At 45.3% G+C, this 15,188-nt stretch overlaps 2 protein-coding genes across 3 annotated transcripts in view; one reads left to right on the top strand and one right to left on the bottom strand.

Moving 5' to 3' along the window:
* Positions 1-13,697, bottom strand: part of Tmem266 (transmembrane protein 266) — a 112,564-nt gene extending 98,867 nt beyond the window's left edge. For both annotated transcript variants that reach the window (XM_021207891.2, XM_029543804.1), the window contains exon 1: positions 13,610-13,697. The gene's annotated coding sequence lies outside the window, so the exon portion shown is untranslated. The remainder of the gene's footprint in view (positions 1-13,609) is intronic.
* A 150-nt stretch (positions 13,698-13,847) lies between these two features.
* The window catches only part of Nrg4 (neuregulin 4), a 105,539-nt gene continuing 104,198 nt past the window's right edge, over positions 13,848-15,188 (top strand). Inside the window, exon 1 of the mRNA XM_021207791.2 lies at positions 13,848-14,025. The gene's annotated coding sequence lies outside the window, so the exon portion shown is untranslated. The remainder of the gene's footprint in view (positions 14,026-15,188) is intronic.

Here is a 15,188-nt window from a genome sequence, read left to right as displayed (position 1 = left end):
TGAAATGTAACATGATTGAAACAGAACCCCTCATTTCCTCCATTTAACATCTCCTCCACCTCCTCTGTCTGTACATCAATAGATGGCAATTTCATCTCTCTGGTTGGTCATCCCCCCAAAACTATGAGGCCCGCCTTGATTCCTGTCTTTCTCCCCAACCTCAAACCCAATCATCAGCAAGTCTTGTGGGTTTCACCTTCAAAATGTACCCAGATTCCAAGCATTTGATCCACTGGCACAGGCACCCCTGTAGCCAAGTCACCCTGCACCCTGTACCCAGGCTGCTGACTCCAACTGTTCCCCTGTTGCCTCCCTATGAGACCATCCTCCATGGCGTCCCCATGACCCTAAGACAACTTCACTCATTTCACTTCCCTGCCCCCAACACTCCAAAAACGTTCCCCATCATATTTCCAAGCTCCACACTGCCCATGGGGTCAGCACGGCCCTACAAGTTCCTTTTCCCGTTTCCTGCCCCATCTTCTGAGTTTCAGCATTCTTATTATACAGGCCTTTTTGCTGTTCTTGGCAAGTTATTAAGCTGAACTAAATAGAAAGCATTAAAGCCTATTATAACATATAATAGAAAGAGGTACTTTGTGATATCAATAACACAAAGCTGTAAAGGAACAGAGTATGTGTAGTTAATGAGCAAAGTCTCAGTTCTGCAAGATGGAGACTTCTGGGCTTGGATGGTGATGATGATGGCATAGTGCTGTAAGTACACTAAATACCACCGAATTCAATGGTTAGACTGGTGAGCTTTCTAAGTGTTTTACCACAATTAAAAATAACTTAAAATCAATTATAGCAGGTAGTACACATAACAGTAGCAATAATTGTCAATAGGTATTATAGATATATCCATAGTATATAGGTAGTATGCATATAGGTAAAATAGGTAATCATGTTTGAAAAATACCATTCTAGGCTCAGGAGATTTAGTGGGAAAATGCATTTGCTGTGTAAATAGGGGACCTGAGTTTGGATCCCACACCCATGTAGAAAGCTGGGTGTAGCTATGAGCCTCCAACCCAGTGCTTGTCAGGTCAGGAAAGAGGCAGAGACAGGAGAATCACATTGGCTGGCCAGAAAAAGTGAGCCCGAGGTTCCGTGAGGGTCCTGTCTGCAGAGAAAAGGTGGAGAGTGATAGGGAGGGTGCTCGATGCTCTCCCTTGCCCTTCCTACACACAGAGCTCGAGATACAGCTCAGCTGGTAAAGTGTTTGCTGGGCATGTATGCAGCCCTTGGTTCTACCCCCAGCATCCCATAAGCTAGGTGTGGTGGTACACACATCTGACCTCAGTACTCAGGAGGCAGAGGCAAGAGGATAAGAAATTCAAGGTCATCTTCAACTGCGGAGTGAGTTCAAGGCCAGCCTGGGATATATATGAAACTGTCTCACAAGAAGCTAGCTACACCTGTGGGAGCTGAGGAGATGGCTTAGCCTATAAAGTGTTTGTTATGCAAGTATGAGAATCCACCATCCATGTAAGAGCTAAATGTGGTGGCACACAGCCATAATCCTAGCACTGGGAAGGTGGAGATGGGCAGATCCCTGGAGCTTGCTGGCCAGTCAATCAAGGCAAATCAGCAAGTTCAAGTTCCAGCAGAAGAAAAAGACTCTGTCTCAAAAAATGAGAGGGAGGGAGGGAGGGAGGGAGGGAGAGAGAGAGAGACTTGATATGGACTTCTCGTTTCTACATACATTGTCACATACATGCACATGTGAACAAAACAAACACCTTACACCCAGGGTGACAATAGTATTTAACTATAAACAAAGTCTTGAAACAAATCCAATGGGAAAGCACCTATGGTCCCCACACTTCCCACTGAGTGTGCTCAGTGACTTGTCTCTGTAGGAACAAGGACTCAGGTTCTCTTTATTCCTTGCCTTCTTATTTACTTAGGTTTTGTGACACCGGGCTTCTCTGTGTGTCCCCAGCTGCCCTGGAGCTTGTTCTGAAGACCAGGCTGTCCTTGAACTCAGAGGTCTACCTGCTTCTGCCTCTGCCTCTCTCCCTCTGCCTCTCCAGTGATGGACCAACTGCCCAGCTAGGACTCAGGTTTTTAGAGCAGACTCTGCTGGAAATCTGGATGCTATGTCTCTGAGACAAGCCAATCATCCCCAGACGAACAGGCTGCAGCAAATTTCTGACTCTCTCCATCATGTGTCATTGACAATGTGGTGTCCACTGACGTGTACAAGGTACAAAGCTACATACAGTGTATAACTAAGGGTTTCAGATAGACTAAGGTTTTTTTTTTCCCTGCCAAATGCCATTCATCAATGCTTGAGTCTTCCAACAAATATAACTGAAATATGATCTGTAAAACCAGATCACTTGTGTGAATTATTTTGTCCTGCTGTTTTATGGCACTGTGTAGTTTAAAGGAGTGGAGGAATTATGTTTGGATACTTAAAAACGCTCACTTCTATCACCAGACAAAAGAGGATGCCAGGACCTAGGAAAGCCAGGTGACTTGTCCACACTTGCACCTCTAGTTTGTGGAAAAGCTGAGACTAGATTCCAGGAATCCTGATGCTTTAAGCTAGTGCTCCTTTTCAAGTACAGACGTATCTTGGAGGTATTGCAAGTTCAGTTATATATTGCTACAATAAAGTGAATAAATATACTGAAGTAAGTCATACCGTTCTGGGGACACCCCACAACACAGAATATGCCATTGCTCTGGTTTGTCCACTAGAACTAGATAGTTAAGACTGTATTGCAGAAGACACCACACAAATTGGTCACAGATATGGAATGATTAAGTTTGTACTAAAGCTTCCTCCTTCCTGGCTGGCTTGCACAGTACTAAAGGGTGCTAGACAGGTTGCTGACAGGAAATCTTAATCATCTTATCCAGCTGTGAACCTGGTGAGCTGCAGTCATGAGCAGTGTGGTAAGATGTGCACAGATGTGCAATAATGGTACAAATGCTATTGGGGTAACCAGCTTCTTCCTGGCTGGATTTAACACCCACCTTAAGAGGAAACACATGCCTGGTACTGTAAATATAGCCATGAGCCCATGCTTGGGGAGCTCACAGGCCCTAGAGATATACCTACTGTTGCAGTTGTTATTCTACTTTATGGATACAGTATCAAACTGCCCTCTAAATTTGTAGTCTACCCCATTAGATTAAGTGTAATTCTCTTACATCGTCGGAGAAGTCACTTGGTGTCGTGGATGGTGGTTAACACAGAAAATTGCAGCTGGTCAAAGTGCAGAGAATATGTGTGAGTGGAGAGATCAATGGGACATCTCTCTCACACTCCAAGACTCAGTGACCATCATGGAAGAGGGAGCAGGCTGTAAGAGCCAGAGACGGGGGATGGCCAGGCCAAAACAGAGTACATGGTCCTGAACAAGATCAGGCCAGCCAACATGCTGTCATGGAGTAGGAAGGGGTTTGTGAACCTCTGCCCCACACTGAGGAGCTTCAGATAGGCAAGGCTGTTGGGAGAAGAAAGAAGCAGCTGTTGTCAGCTTTCTTTAAGGATATAGCTCCTGGTAGACTGATCATGCTCCAGCAAATGACCCCATACCCAGAAGTATACAATCAGCACAAACTGAGAGTCAACGGGTTATAAATAAATCAATAAATAACACAATAGTGGAGGCTAGGCAGTAGATTTTGGAGGAGTTGGTGTGAATTTAATTAAAATAGTATGAAATTCTCAAAGAATTAATGAAATAAAAATCTTAAAGCAAGTCACATGAGTATTTTGACTGCTCAGTAAAGTTATATTTATACTGTTGTGTACTCTATTATAGATACATAATATTATCTTTTTTGTTTTTTGTTTTTTTGTGACAAGGCTATCCTGGAACTCACTCTGTAGACCAGGCTGGCCTCAAACTCAGAAATCTGCCTGCCTCTGCCTCCCAAGTGCTGGGATTAAAGGCATGCACCACACTGCCTGGCTTGTATTATATCTTTAAAAACAATGTATAGGGGCTGGAGATATGGTTAAGTGGTTAAGGGCACTTGTTCTTGCAAAGGACCCAGGCTTATCACATGGTAGCTCACAACCATTTGAAATTCTGGTTCTTAGGGTTCCAACACCTTCTTCTTACCCCTGTAGGTACCTGGCATGCATACGGTACACATACATACATGCAGGGAAAATAATCCTATACATAAAATAAATAATTCTAAAAGAAAATTTAAAACAATGTACAAACTTTATGATTCTTTATTGCTAGTGATTCTCTGAACTGTTTGAGTGATGTGAGACATTCTTATATCATCTTGGGAGATGGGGAGGAACTGGTACCAGTCAGTGTGTACGAGTGAAAACTAGAAATGGCTTCATTTTCTCCTGCCTTTGTCCTCAAACTGTCTACAATGGTCTCCTCTTCTCTGGCATTGAAGACAACTTCGACAGCTTCTGTAGCTCTCCACCCACTCACGTGTGCTAGAACCACATCCGATGGTTAGGTATTAACAGGACATCATCTGGTCTAAATCAAATATTCAGTCTTTTATCTAGTTCCAAGCTCTTTTATTCACCTAGTAGGATGTGCTGAAGAGGTGGAGGCAGGAGGATCATACGTTGAAAGCCACCTTGGGCTATGCTATGTCTATGGCCATGCTACCACGAAGACACCTGCTCTCTTCTGATCTTGGGAGAAAATGCATCAGGCTATCTCAGACTCCTGGGCAGAGCACACAGCAAGTCTTCAATGTGTGCTTTCCTTTCCCCAAAGGCAACAAGCAAGCTAAAGTTAATCTTCAGCCAAAGCAGGTTTCTTCCGAGGATGGAGCCTTAAAGTTTTCTAGCAAGCATATATTTAACTGTCAAAGTCTTTGGGTGTAGTGTGCAATTTCTGCAACTGCCTTTGGGAAGAATATAATGGTGACCCTCGGTTGGAGGTGGGCTCTACATCACAAGTCTACAGCAATATTTTTGAATAGCCATGAAGATTACTGAGCAATTGTGGCCTTTCACTAGAGCACAAAGCACCCTGTCATTCATTCTTCACCCCTGAAGTCCTTGAAGTGTTGTCTTGGAGTAGCTCTTTGGTCAAGAGAAGACTGGCGAGCCGAGCCAGCACTCCACAGGTCAAATAGAATTTCTTAAAATTGTAAACCACTTAGAGTTCTACTGAAATACTATTTTTAGTTTGATAAACTTATTATTATAATCCTGACTGTATTTTATACACTTGAAATGCCCAAATAAAACACCCTAAGAATGGCTGCAGTATTCCTGGAATATGTTGTTGCATCTGGATCTAATTCCTTTGGGAGTTAATATGGTCTCCATTTTGTAGCTACTTTATTTACATATCGTTATTTGTGATATAACTATGCATGGCTTAGAAACACCAATGCTATTTCAAATTTCTAAAACAAATGTATCTCACACATTAGTTAAAATCTTCAGTTGACCCAAACTACCCAAATTCTATAGTTTACAAACCAGACCATTGATGAATTTTCTGTAGTGACCCTGAAGGTCTCATTTGAGGAAGATTTTAGACCCCACAAAACAGATGGTAATTTGGGGGAAATTTTTGGTAATCATATCTGGGGAGGGTTGAAAGATTTATCAAGTGGCTGGGACCAGGGGTGGTATTAAGCATCTTGGGTAATGCACAGGATGGCCCTATGCAAATGGGTCACGAGGCCCAGGCTATTGCCAGTGCTTCAGTGGGGAAGCTCACCTTGAAGCCTCAGGATGCAAGGAGCCTGGTCCTTAGCATCCTCTAGGCTAGAGAGAGAAAGTTGTTTGATTTAAAAAAAAAAAAAAAACATTTATGTATTGCATGTACATGAGAACACTGTAGCTATCTTCAGACATCAGAAGAGGGCAGGCATCAGATCCATTACAGATGGTTGTGGGCCACCATGTAGGTCCTGGGAATTGAGCTCAGGGCCTCTGGAAGAGCAGACAGTGGCTCTTAACCGCGGAGCCATCTCTCCAGCCTGACTTTTTTTTTCTTTCTTATTGTATGATTTTTAATTATTTTTTTCGCACAATATATTAAATCATGTTTCTTCTCTCCTTCAACTCTTCCTAGATCCTACACATCTCTCTGCCACCCAACTTTATGCATGTGATCTTTCTCTCCATCTCTCAGGACAAACAAGTCCCAGCACCCCACCTCACCCCCCAAAAAAACCAAAAAACCAACCAAAAAAAAATTGAAAATTCAAACAAACAGGCAAAAGACTAATCGTACAAAAACAAACAAACAAACCACCATTGAGTTCATTTTGTGTTGGTCACTCCTGGGAATGGGGCCTGCCTGCCCTAGAGTGTGATTGATACACCCAGTGATACACTTTATTGGAGAAGACTGACAGCTGAGAAGAAAATCTGATTTTTATGACCTCAGAGATAATGCAGATACTGATGAAAAACACACACTAGCCTTTGTTCCAACTGAGCACACCAGTAATGGGATTAGATTGTGTGTCTGTCTGTCTGTCTGACTGACTTCTTTAAGTGGGCTCAGTTGGTCCCCACCTTATTTTGTGAGGTGGATCACTCACTTGAGCTAGTGCTCACTGATTGGCTGGCCAGTCTCCACTTCCGCCCCCTGCATGAGGATTACAAATGACCATGACTCTGTCCATTGGTTTTGGTTTGGGGGAGGTTGGTTGGTTGTTTGCATAGGTACTAGGGATCTGAACACAAGTCCTTGTGCAGCTGCCTTACCAACTAGGACATCTCAACTTTTTTTCTTTTTAAAGTGGCTATCCCATCTATTAACTTTAATGTCGTCTTTACTTGGCACAGAGGTAGAATGCAGGTCCAGAACAGAGCGGCTCAGGAGGTCTGTGTCAAGTGTGAGGGCTGGTGGGTGTGTTGCTTGAACCCTTAGTGTTCATTTTATCCTGGTGGTAGCGAGGATTGGGATAGAAAACAACATACAAACAAAACCAAAACTCTAAACACTGTAAAAGTAGCTTTCATAGGTTGGAAAGATGTCAAGCTACCTTTTAAAGTATTAAGTCCTTCCCTGTACGCCCATCATTTTTAGTTATTTCTGTACATACCTCCATATTCCACAAGGTTCTCAGGTTTGCTCTCCTGGCACTGTTGACTTGGTTTTCTCCTATGAAGCCTGCACGGACTCCAGAACCGATCAATACAGGCGTCAATTTAGAAAGAAGAATTTTTTTTAGAAGGTTCATATAAAACTACAGTGTCTTAGCGGATAAAAGATAGGAGTTAAAAAAAAAATCCTACTGTGTTTAAAGTATTGGGTGGAATGCTGAGAGAGCTATTTTTGAGAAGTATAAATCACAGCTGATGTTTTTGAGTAATTTGTGATCCGCCAGTGAGATAGGCTTCATGCCCAAGGGAGGACGCTGACGTCACAAAGCAGGCTGCACTCTGTGGCTCCAGCAGGCAGGCAGGCACAGCCCTCTTTATCCCTCTGGCAGTGAAGTGGGGCATAGCAGGACAAGGTGAAAGGGGCCCAGTGGGGAATGTACTGCAAAGAAGGGGCTGGAGGGAGACTGAACGAGAGCCAGTCTTAGAGGGGAAAGTGGGTTTTATTTTTCCCCCAAAGATACAAGGGAAGCATTAATGATCAAAGGTGACATTTAGTGACTGCTGCTCTCTTGCCATGCTCTCTTCATCTTCATTCCCAAAGCCATGACATAGCTCTTCCACAGGGAACCCGAGACAATTAACTATTCAAGCTCCACTGTGAGCAAGAGCAAGGGCCAGGATTCAGATCCAGGGTAAAGCTCGCAGGCCTTAAGGACACTGGCCCGGGGCGGATCAGGAAGTGCAAAGAGGCAGATGGACAGAGTGCTTCCAGGAAGCAGCAGCAGGCTCAGGTGTTGCTGAGCCATCAGGAAGGAAATCTGAGAAACAGCTATCAGATTTGTGACCTTTACCAGAGCTCTGTGGGAAGAGAGGTGAGGACAGGAGTCTCCCGTGGGGCAAGGAAGACAGCAAATCTAGCCTTGGAGAGGGACTGGCAGGGAGAACAGGAGGAAGGTTTCAAGGAGCGAGCCTGATGAGGCGCAACCTCAACTTTATTCGAGGGTTTGAAATATCCTACTCTTTCAAAAAGAACACATTTTAGTAATTATGGCAAGAGACAATGAGCTGCTTTGCATGCAGGTAAAATGCAAAAAAAAAAAAAAAATTAACTCTTTCTAGGGAGACTATCAGGGAGGAAGACATTATATCAGACCCACACAGCTTGCTTTGGAGGACGGAAAGCATCCGAAAGCCATCAAACCAGGGTCCACCCTGAGAACATCTGTCTGATTCCAATCTGAGCTAAAAACCTGAGCTGCTAAACAGACATTCTTGGAGGGATCCTTTGTGTTAATGAGTGGTTAGGACGGTAGCTATCAGTTTTCATGCCAGGTACTGGATAGTTTTTATTGCAAATCGAACACAGGTTTAGGGGGCTGCAGCTTTGGAAAGGGAAGTCTACTTAGAGCAAACAGTTCAGAGCCATGAGTGCAACCGAGGAAGAGGAGGTAGAGGACAAGAGGAAGAGGGGAATCATTCTTTTATCGGAGCCTCTTTCCATGCCTATCAGCTCCCTTCAGCACCCCAGTACAGTTCCTTATATAGAGTTCTAGGTATGAATCAGTCCCCAAAGTGCCTACAATTTTGTTCTGTCCCAAACAGTTCTCCTACAAAATGCACATTCAGGTTTGTTTTGGCCAAAGGAATCTTGAGTGTGCTGCTTCTGCCTCATGCTTGCTAACCATACTTCCCAGACAAAGTGGTAAGTGCTGTGAGAGTGAACCCTAACTTCAACAGGAAAGACACCAGCAGCTATTTAACGTCTAAACAATGCAGAGGTTACCACAGGGAGCAAGATGGTTAGCCTGCCGGGGTGAAAACACTGGCGTAAGTGAGCATAGATTTTCTTTAGTGACACGGGCTAAAAACTTGGTGGTCAGCAAAGCATTCTGGAGTCTCCTTCTTTGGAAGCTGTCAGAAGCACTGTGCAGCCCAAGGAGAGGGGAAGCCTCACCAGACCCCATAGTCATGGGCCTCTCCTCATGCTTTGCTGTCCCGTCATACCCTCAGAACGACTCTCAGGGACTTCCTCTCCATCTCTACACTGCCTGATTCTCCCAAGTTGCCTCTTTCACAGCACTGGAGCAAAAGAAAGACACATCTTTCCTAATTCTTTTTGCATGTTCCTTGGTGTGGCTGTAAGGAACATGTAAAGCCACTGCAGGGAACAGCAAGAGCCACCGCTAATGAAAACAAGAAATGTGGGAAGCTGAAGGGATCTGAGGATGCCACCGTGAGCTGTCGGCTCCATTTACACAGTTCCAGGGATAGGAGAGTAAGGACGGGCAAAACCTTTGTCTTCTGTAGCGTTCGTTCCATGGAGGAGATGGATATAAACTCAAAGAAGACTTAATGCTGTGTGCTAGGGGGTGTTGCGAATGCAGCAGAGACAGGAAGAAAAGCTAAGGGCTTTTGAAGGCACAGTGAGACTTTAAGCAAAGCCTCAAGGAGGTAAAGAAGTGAGCCCGCAGAACCTGCAGGAAGAGCGTTCCTGGAATAAAACCTATTATAGCCAAGACCCGGAGGCAGAGAAACAACAGAGAGGCTAGAATGGGTAGAGAGGAAGGAATGAGATGGAAGGTCAGAGAACAAAGGGGTAGAGGCCACTTCACCCTGCAGTCAGAGCTGAGAAAGGAAAAACCCAGCGTCTGAGCCACAATGACACAGCCTGGAAATCAGGTCTGTTCCTAGCCCAGGGTCTGAGCCTCACTGACAGCCTGGATATCAGGTCTGTTCCTGTGTTGCTTATTTGGGGCTCCCAGCTCCTCATCTGTATACGGGACCACAAAGGGTAACTGCAAAGAGACATGGAATATGAAACTCCCCACCAGGACACAGCACATAACAGCTTCCTACCATAACACCCATCAGTTCCTGCAGCCTTTCAGCCTTGCTGTAGTTGTAGGGCTCTTCCCACTGGGCTCCCACTGAGTGGGAATGAAAGTGTTTAGAAGCTGGCCATTCAAGGGCCTCTCAGACACCAAAGATGTAGTGGCAGGTGCAAGGAAACAAACTGAAAAGTACTATTTGTCTATGAACATAGTAGTTGTAAGAAAATAACATTTTAGTTTCTGTACTTAAAAATCTGGAACAATCCACACCAAGCTGTTAATGGGGGCTACTAGTAATAGGATTATCAAAGACTTTCAATTTTTCTTTAAAAAAACAAAAAACAAAAACAAAAACGACTGAACATTCTACCATGAACATTTATTACATTTGAAAAAAGAAATCGTAACATAGGCCAGTGTTGACTGATGCAGGGGAATTAGCTTTCTGGCCTGCTCTATATAGACTTCATCATAAGATAGGTTGCTATGATCCAACTTCAGGAACTCCTAGGGAGTTCTAGGATCCTCGGATGAGATCTCAACCACAGAAGGTCCCAAATGAGTTCTGAGATAGTCCTCAGCCAGCATCCATGGTCCCAGCTGGTTCCATTTGAACCAATGAGGGGATGGGAACTCCTTGCTACAGCTCCCATCAAGGACAAAAGCAGAAACCAATGAAATTAAAGTCCTTCCATATAAACTATCTATGAATTTCTGTGATTCACGGTATTGGCACTAAATCTTTTTCATTTAAAAACACTAAATTAAGGGAAATAAGTAAAACTCCATCTCATAACTAAATAACTTGCATGGTCAGCCAACACAAGACAGCTCAGTGCCTTGTTCACCAATGCATCAAAACATGCACAATAACGAGTTATAGCAAAACATGTAGCGTGAACATGGTAGTCCTTCCTCTCCCCTCTGAAATGCTCACTCTCCGTGAGAGAAATAAAAAGTGACACAGAAGCCTTCATAAAGGCCCCACATGGCTTTGCCAAGTTTAAAAATGTTTCAAGAAGGGACGACATAGTCCAGAATATTTGGTTGTTTGCTTGTTTACAGTTCCCGAGTTGACCTGTGCGCAGAGAAGGAAGCTCATGTGTGCATTACATAAAATTCTGTTTGCACGAAAGGCAACCAGTCTACCTCACGCTGGGCAATCATGAGGTTCCTTCCTGGAGAGGATCCTGACACTTCCCAGGGAAAAGAAAGCCCCTTTCTTCCCCAGAAATCAGCAACACCTGTGTCTTTCTGTTTCCTCTTCTCAGGGCTGTCAGGACTCATCCCGAGTTTCTGACCATAGGCTGGAAATCTCCAGGACAGAAAAACTCCACCTCAGCATTTCCATAAGCCCTGGAAATTGAATTATTCCAAAATGGAATATTTTCTAAGAGGCAAGTCTTCTATACAAATTGTCTGCTATCAGTAGAAGTCAGTATCATGATGGAGGTAACGTTCTGCTCAAAGCAGGCTCATGTCCAAGGAAGAAAACAGCTTTTAGAACTTAGAATAAACAATTTTATATATCTCGCTTACTGTTATCTATCATAGCCAGTGCATGCATTATTAAAAGCTGTGTCTTCCATATGATGTGCTTTCCAGTTAATTCTCTAAATTCAACTATACCTTTCTCACTACTAGCACCATTGCACAGCCTGAGTATAAAATCTAGCAGCTCTGTTAGGTGAATTTTCCATTCACGAAACTATAAAAGCTTGTAAGTCCATGAAAACTGCTACACATGTGTAACCAAGTCCAACACCTGAGCTGTAAGAATGTACTTGTGAAAAGAGAGATTACACACACACACACACACACACACACACATATATATATATATATATATATATATATATATATATATATATATATATATATATATCTCCATAGTCAAATGGATACATTCTAAGAGCTTTTAGTGAATAGTTGCCATGGTTGTAGACACCAGACTGTGCCACATGGCTGGCATGGAGTCCTTTACCCCCTCACAGCACCCACAAGTGTGACAAGACAGTGGAGTGACGACCAGCAGTAACAGCAAGAGATGGTGCTCAAACAGGTAGGGCGGGGCGGGGGTGCGAAGAGTATGCCAGCACCCACATCTGTAGGTGCTCCGTGGGTTTAAACTGAACATAATTGATTATGTGGGGTAGTTTTAATGCAGGATGCCTTGGACCCTGTGTCTAAAAATAGTCTCAGTGTCACCACAAAAGAAATTACACAAGGTGCCACTCAGGAACACCAGTTCCTCCCTCATCTTGGAAAGCCACAAAATTGGTACGGGATTTGTGAAATGGAAAATTGCATCAGGGCCTATGAGCTCACACGTGAACCTGATCTTAATGTAAAGAAGGATGGGGTAGCAACACTGAAGTTGAATGCTGAGCCCCCAGTGCCCTGCAATCTGCAATGTGGGTGTAATGCAGATGAACTGGATCTTTACCCTGCTCCTGACTGTGCGACCTTGGGTAAGTCAGTTAACCTTTTAAGTGCCAGCTTCTTCATCTCCAACACAGAGATGACAGCCTTGCAGTAAAGACCCAAGGAAATCAGCCACAAATGGCGTTTAGCTCAGCACTGGGTCCATACAAGTACATCTCCTGGTTTAATGTGGTACCACAGTCCAGCTGCTGGACCCCTACAGCTTGCAAGTCATTTTCATTTTGTGCTTCCAGCTCTTTCTGTTCTTTTCACTATATTATTTCTGGGGGAGGGCCATAGGGAAGCAGTTACATACAGTCTTCTCTTCTTCACAGCTAAGTGAAGGGAAATAGATAATATACCCTGAAGAGAAGCCCAGTGTTTGGAATATGGTGATGTATGTATATGGAATATAAATAAATCATATTTCAGTCTAAACTATATAATGGAAAAAATAAGAATTTATTTCAAAAGAAAGAAATGGCAGGCAACACATTTAAAGAGAATAGAATGGGGTCTTATGGACCTCATTATTTCAGTATTGGTGACTATGAAACAGAATGGAGTATGGGGTCTGACTTCCAACAGGTGGCTAGCTTTAATCGACTTCAGATGCAAAACCGCGGTGAGTCTGAGTAGGCAAGTCTCAGATACTCAATTCAAGGCCTCCTATTAACAATTTAGAAAGAATTTCTTTCCTGGGTTTAAACCTCCGTGGCAAGTTAGCAGCAAGCAGGGAACTGTCTGCACCTGTCCTCCGAACAGTACGCCAGGCTGACGTGAAACCCTCCATCCTTTCCAGACCGTCCATCCTGCCGCTGGGGCACCTAGCGACAAACCGGGGAAGCCCACTAGGAAGTGGTCACGACCAGCAAAGCCACAAATCCCTAGGGTGTGGGATTTCCACCTCTACACCACGTCTGAAAACCGAAAATAGGCGTCCACTTGCTATACTGCAATGGGATTCCCCTTAGAAGCAAACCTCCCGCACCCCCCAGCTTTCATGTTTTATTAATAAATGCAAGATGGCACACAGAGGCAAAGAATAGGAGGGAAGGCATCTGCAGCTGGACCCGAACCAGGACAGTTTGCAAAAATAAATAAGAAGCATGTGACAAGCAGATCCCCAGTCTGGATCTGAAGACCCCGCGCTGCCCAGAGGATGGTCGTCTGGCTCCCCAGCCCGGGACATGAAGGTCAGTTGCGGGATCCTAGTCCTCCAGGGCAGTCACCCTGCAAACCACGATCCGGCCCCTACCCTTGCCTCCCTCACCCGCCCGCCCGGGCCACAGCAGGGGAAGCCCCGGCGGCTGCCGGCTGCAAGAACACGTACCTGCTGCCGGAGCTCAGGATTCGCTCTGCTCTGCAGCGCCGGGCCCGCGCTCCCGCTCCCGGGGCTCCCCTCTCCGCCCCCCCCCCCCCCGCCCCCTCGCGGCCCCGCCGCTCCCTCCGCCCCTCCGCCCACCCCGCTCGAGCGCGCGCGCACGCGCTTTCGCGGCGGCGGCTCTCCCGGGCCCGCGCCTGCGCTCTCGCTGCCCGCGCCCGCTCGCGCGTTCCGGAGGCTGCGGAGGGGCCGCGCGGCTGTCTAGGAAACTGCGACCAGCGGGGGCCGCGTGTGGGCAGTCACCCCCCCGGCGAAGGGCAAGCGAGCCTCGTGACGCGGGTGACGCGGGGCAGGAGCCCGAAGCGGAGGCTGGCGGGTGCGGCCGAGGGTGGACGGGCGCCTGCGGTCCCGCGGTCCCGCCCTGGGTGCGTTTTCACACACTGTGCAGTGAGTGGCGGCGCGCAGTGTCCTCCGAGGTTTCTGCCTGCCGCCCCTGGCGTGTGCTTTGCCCCAAGGAGCCTTTGAAGGCATTGCCCACCCCTCGGTGGGCCCCATCACATTCTCACGTGACAGATACACTGTGCGTGTTGGTCGTGTATTGTAGATGAAGAGTTTTCTGCCCTTGAAGCGCCTGTCCCGATTGAGAATGCCCTGAGTAGACCGAGTGACTGAGCAATCTGGGGGTAAAAAAAAAAAAAAAAAGAAAAAGAAAAAAAAAGCTACTGCTGTGAACAGTTTTTAAAAACAGTTTTAAAAAAAATAGCCGCTTTCCTTTGGGGTTTTGGCCTTCTTATGTTAGATACTTTTAAGATCGGAAACCCCTCTTTCTCTAGGGCACAAAGTTCCTGGGTGACTTTGAGGTTCTCCCCCATTGGCTTCCCCTCCAGAATAATCACTATTTAGTTAGGTTTACGTGGCCTTCAGGAACTCCCTGCGACTTTCTTGCCTTCTCTTCCCACTCAGCCCTTCTAGCAAAACGGTAGAAGTTAGAATTGAAAGCTTTAAAACCCAGACCATACGTAGAACCTCCTGAAGGGCTCGGATCAGTCTTTTAATAGATACAGAAATGTCTAGACAAGGTATGTACATCTAAATTTGGCCATCTGAAGGGAAAAGTATGTTTTTGTTTAGTCCTCACCTACCAACATTTCTTAACCATCTGTGATGTCTAATTGGGGGCGGGGGGTTCCTTGGAGAAAATAGTTGTAGAAGTTATTTGGCTTGACAGGATTTCCCCCTACTGGTTCTAGGCATAAATAGACTGGAAAATAGAAATGCTGTCCTCCATGCTACCTCCCGGTGACCCCATTTAGTAGAACTACACTTAAGTTCCCTTAAGGGTATTGAATGGCATTCATGACAGTGTTTCGCTGGTTAGACATCTGGCAAAACATTGAGATACAAAGATTTCCAATAACAAGCACAAACAATAATCCCTGGAATTAATAAATGAGATTGCATGAAACTAATCACTCCCCACCCCCAACCTATGTGCCAAAAAATCAAGAGGGAGGAGACAGGCTACCAAATGGGAGACATTGTTGGAAAGAAAGAAAAAAGAGAAAGCTCTCTCTCTCTCTCTCTCTCT

The sequence above is a fragment of the Mus pahari genome, chromosome 10, assembly GCF_900095145.1.
Source record: "Mus pahari chromosome 10, PAHARI_EIJ_v1.1, whole genome shotgun sequence".
Taxonomy (NCBI): domain Eukaryota; kingdom Metazoa; phylum Chordata; class Mammalia; order Rodentia; family Muridae; genus Mus; species Mus pahari.
The sequence above is the reverse complement of the archived record's forward strand: the minus strand, read 5'-3'. Positions and strand labels throughout refer to the sequence as shown.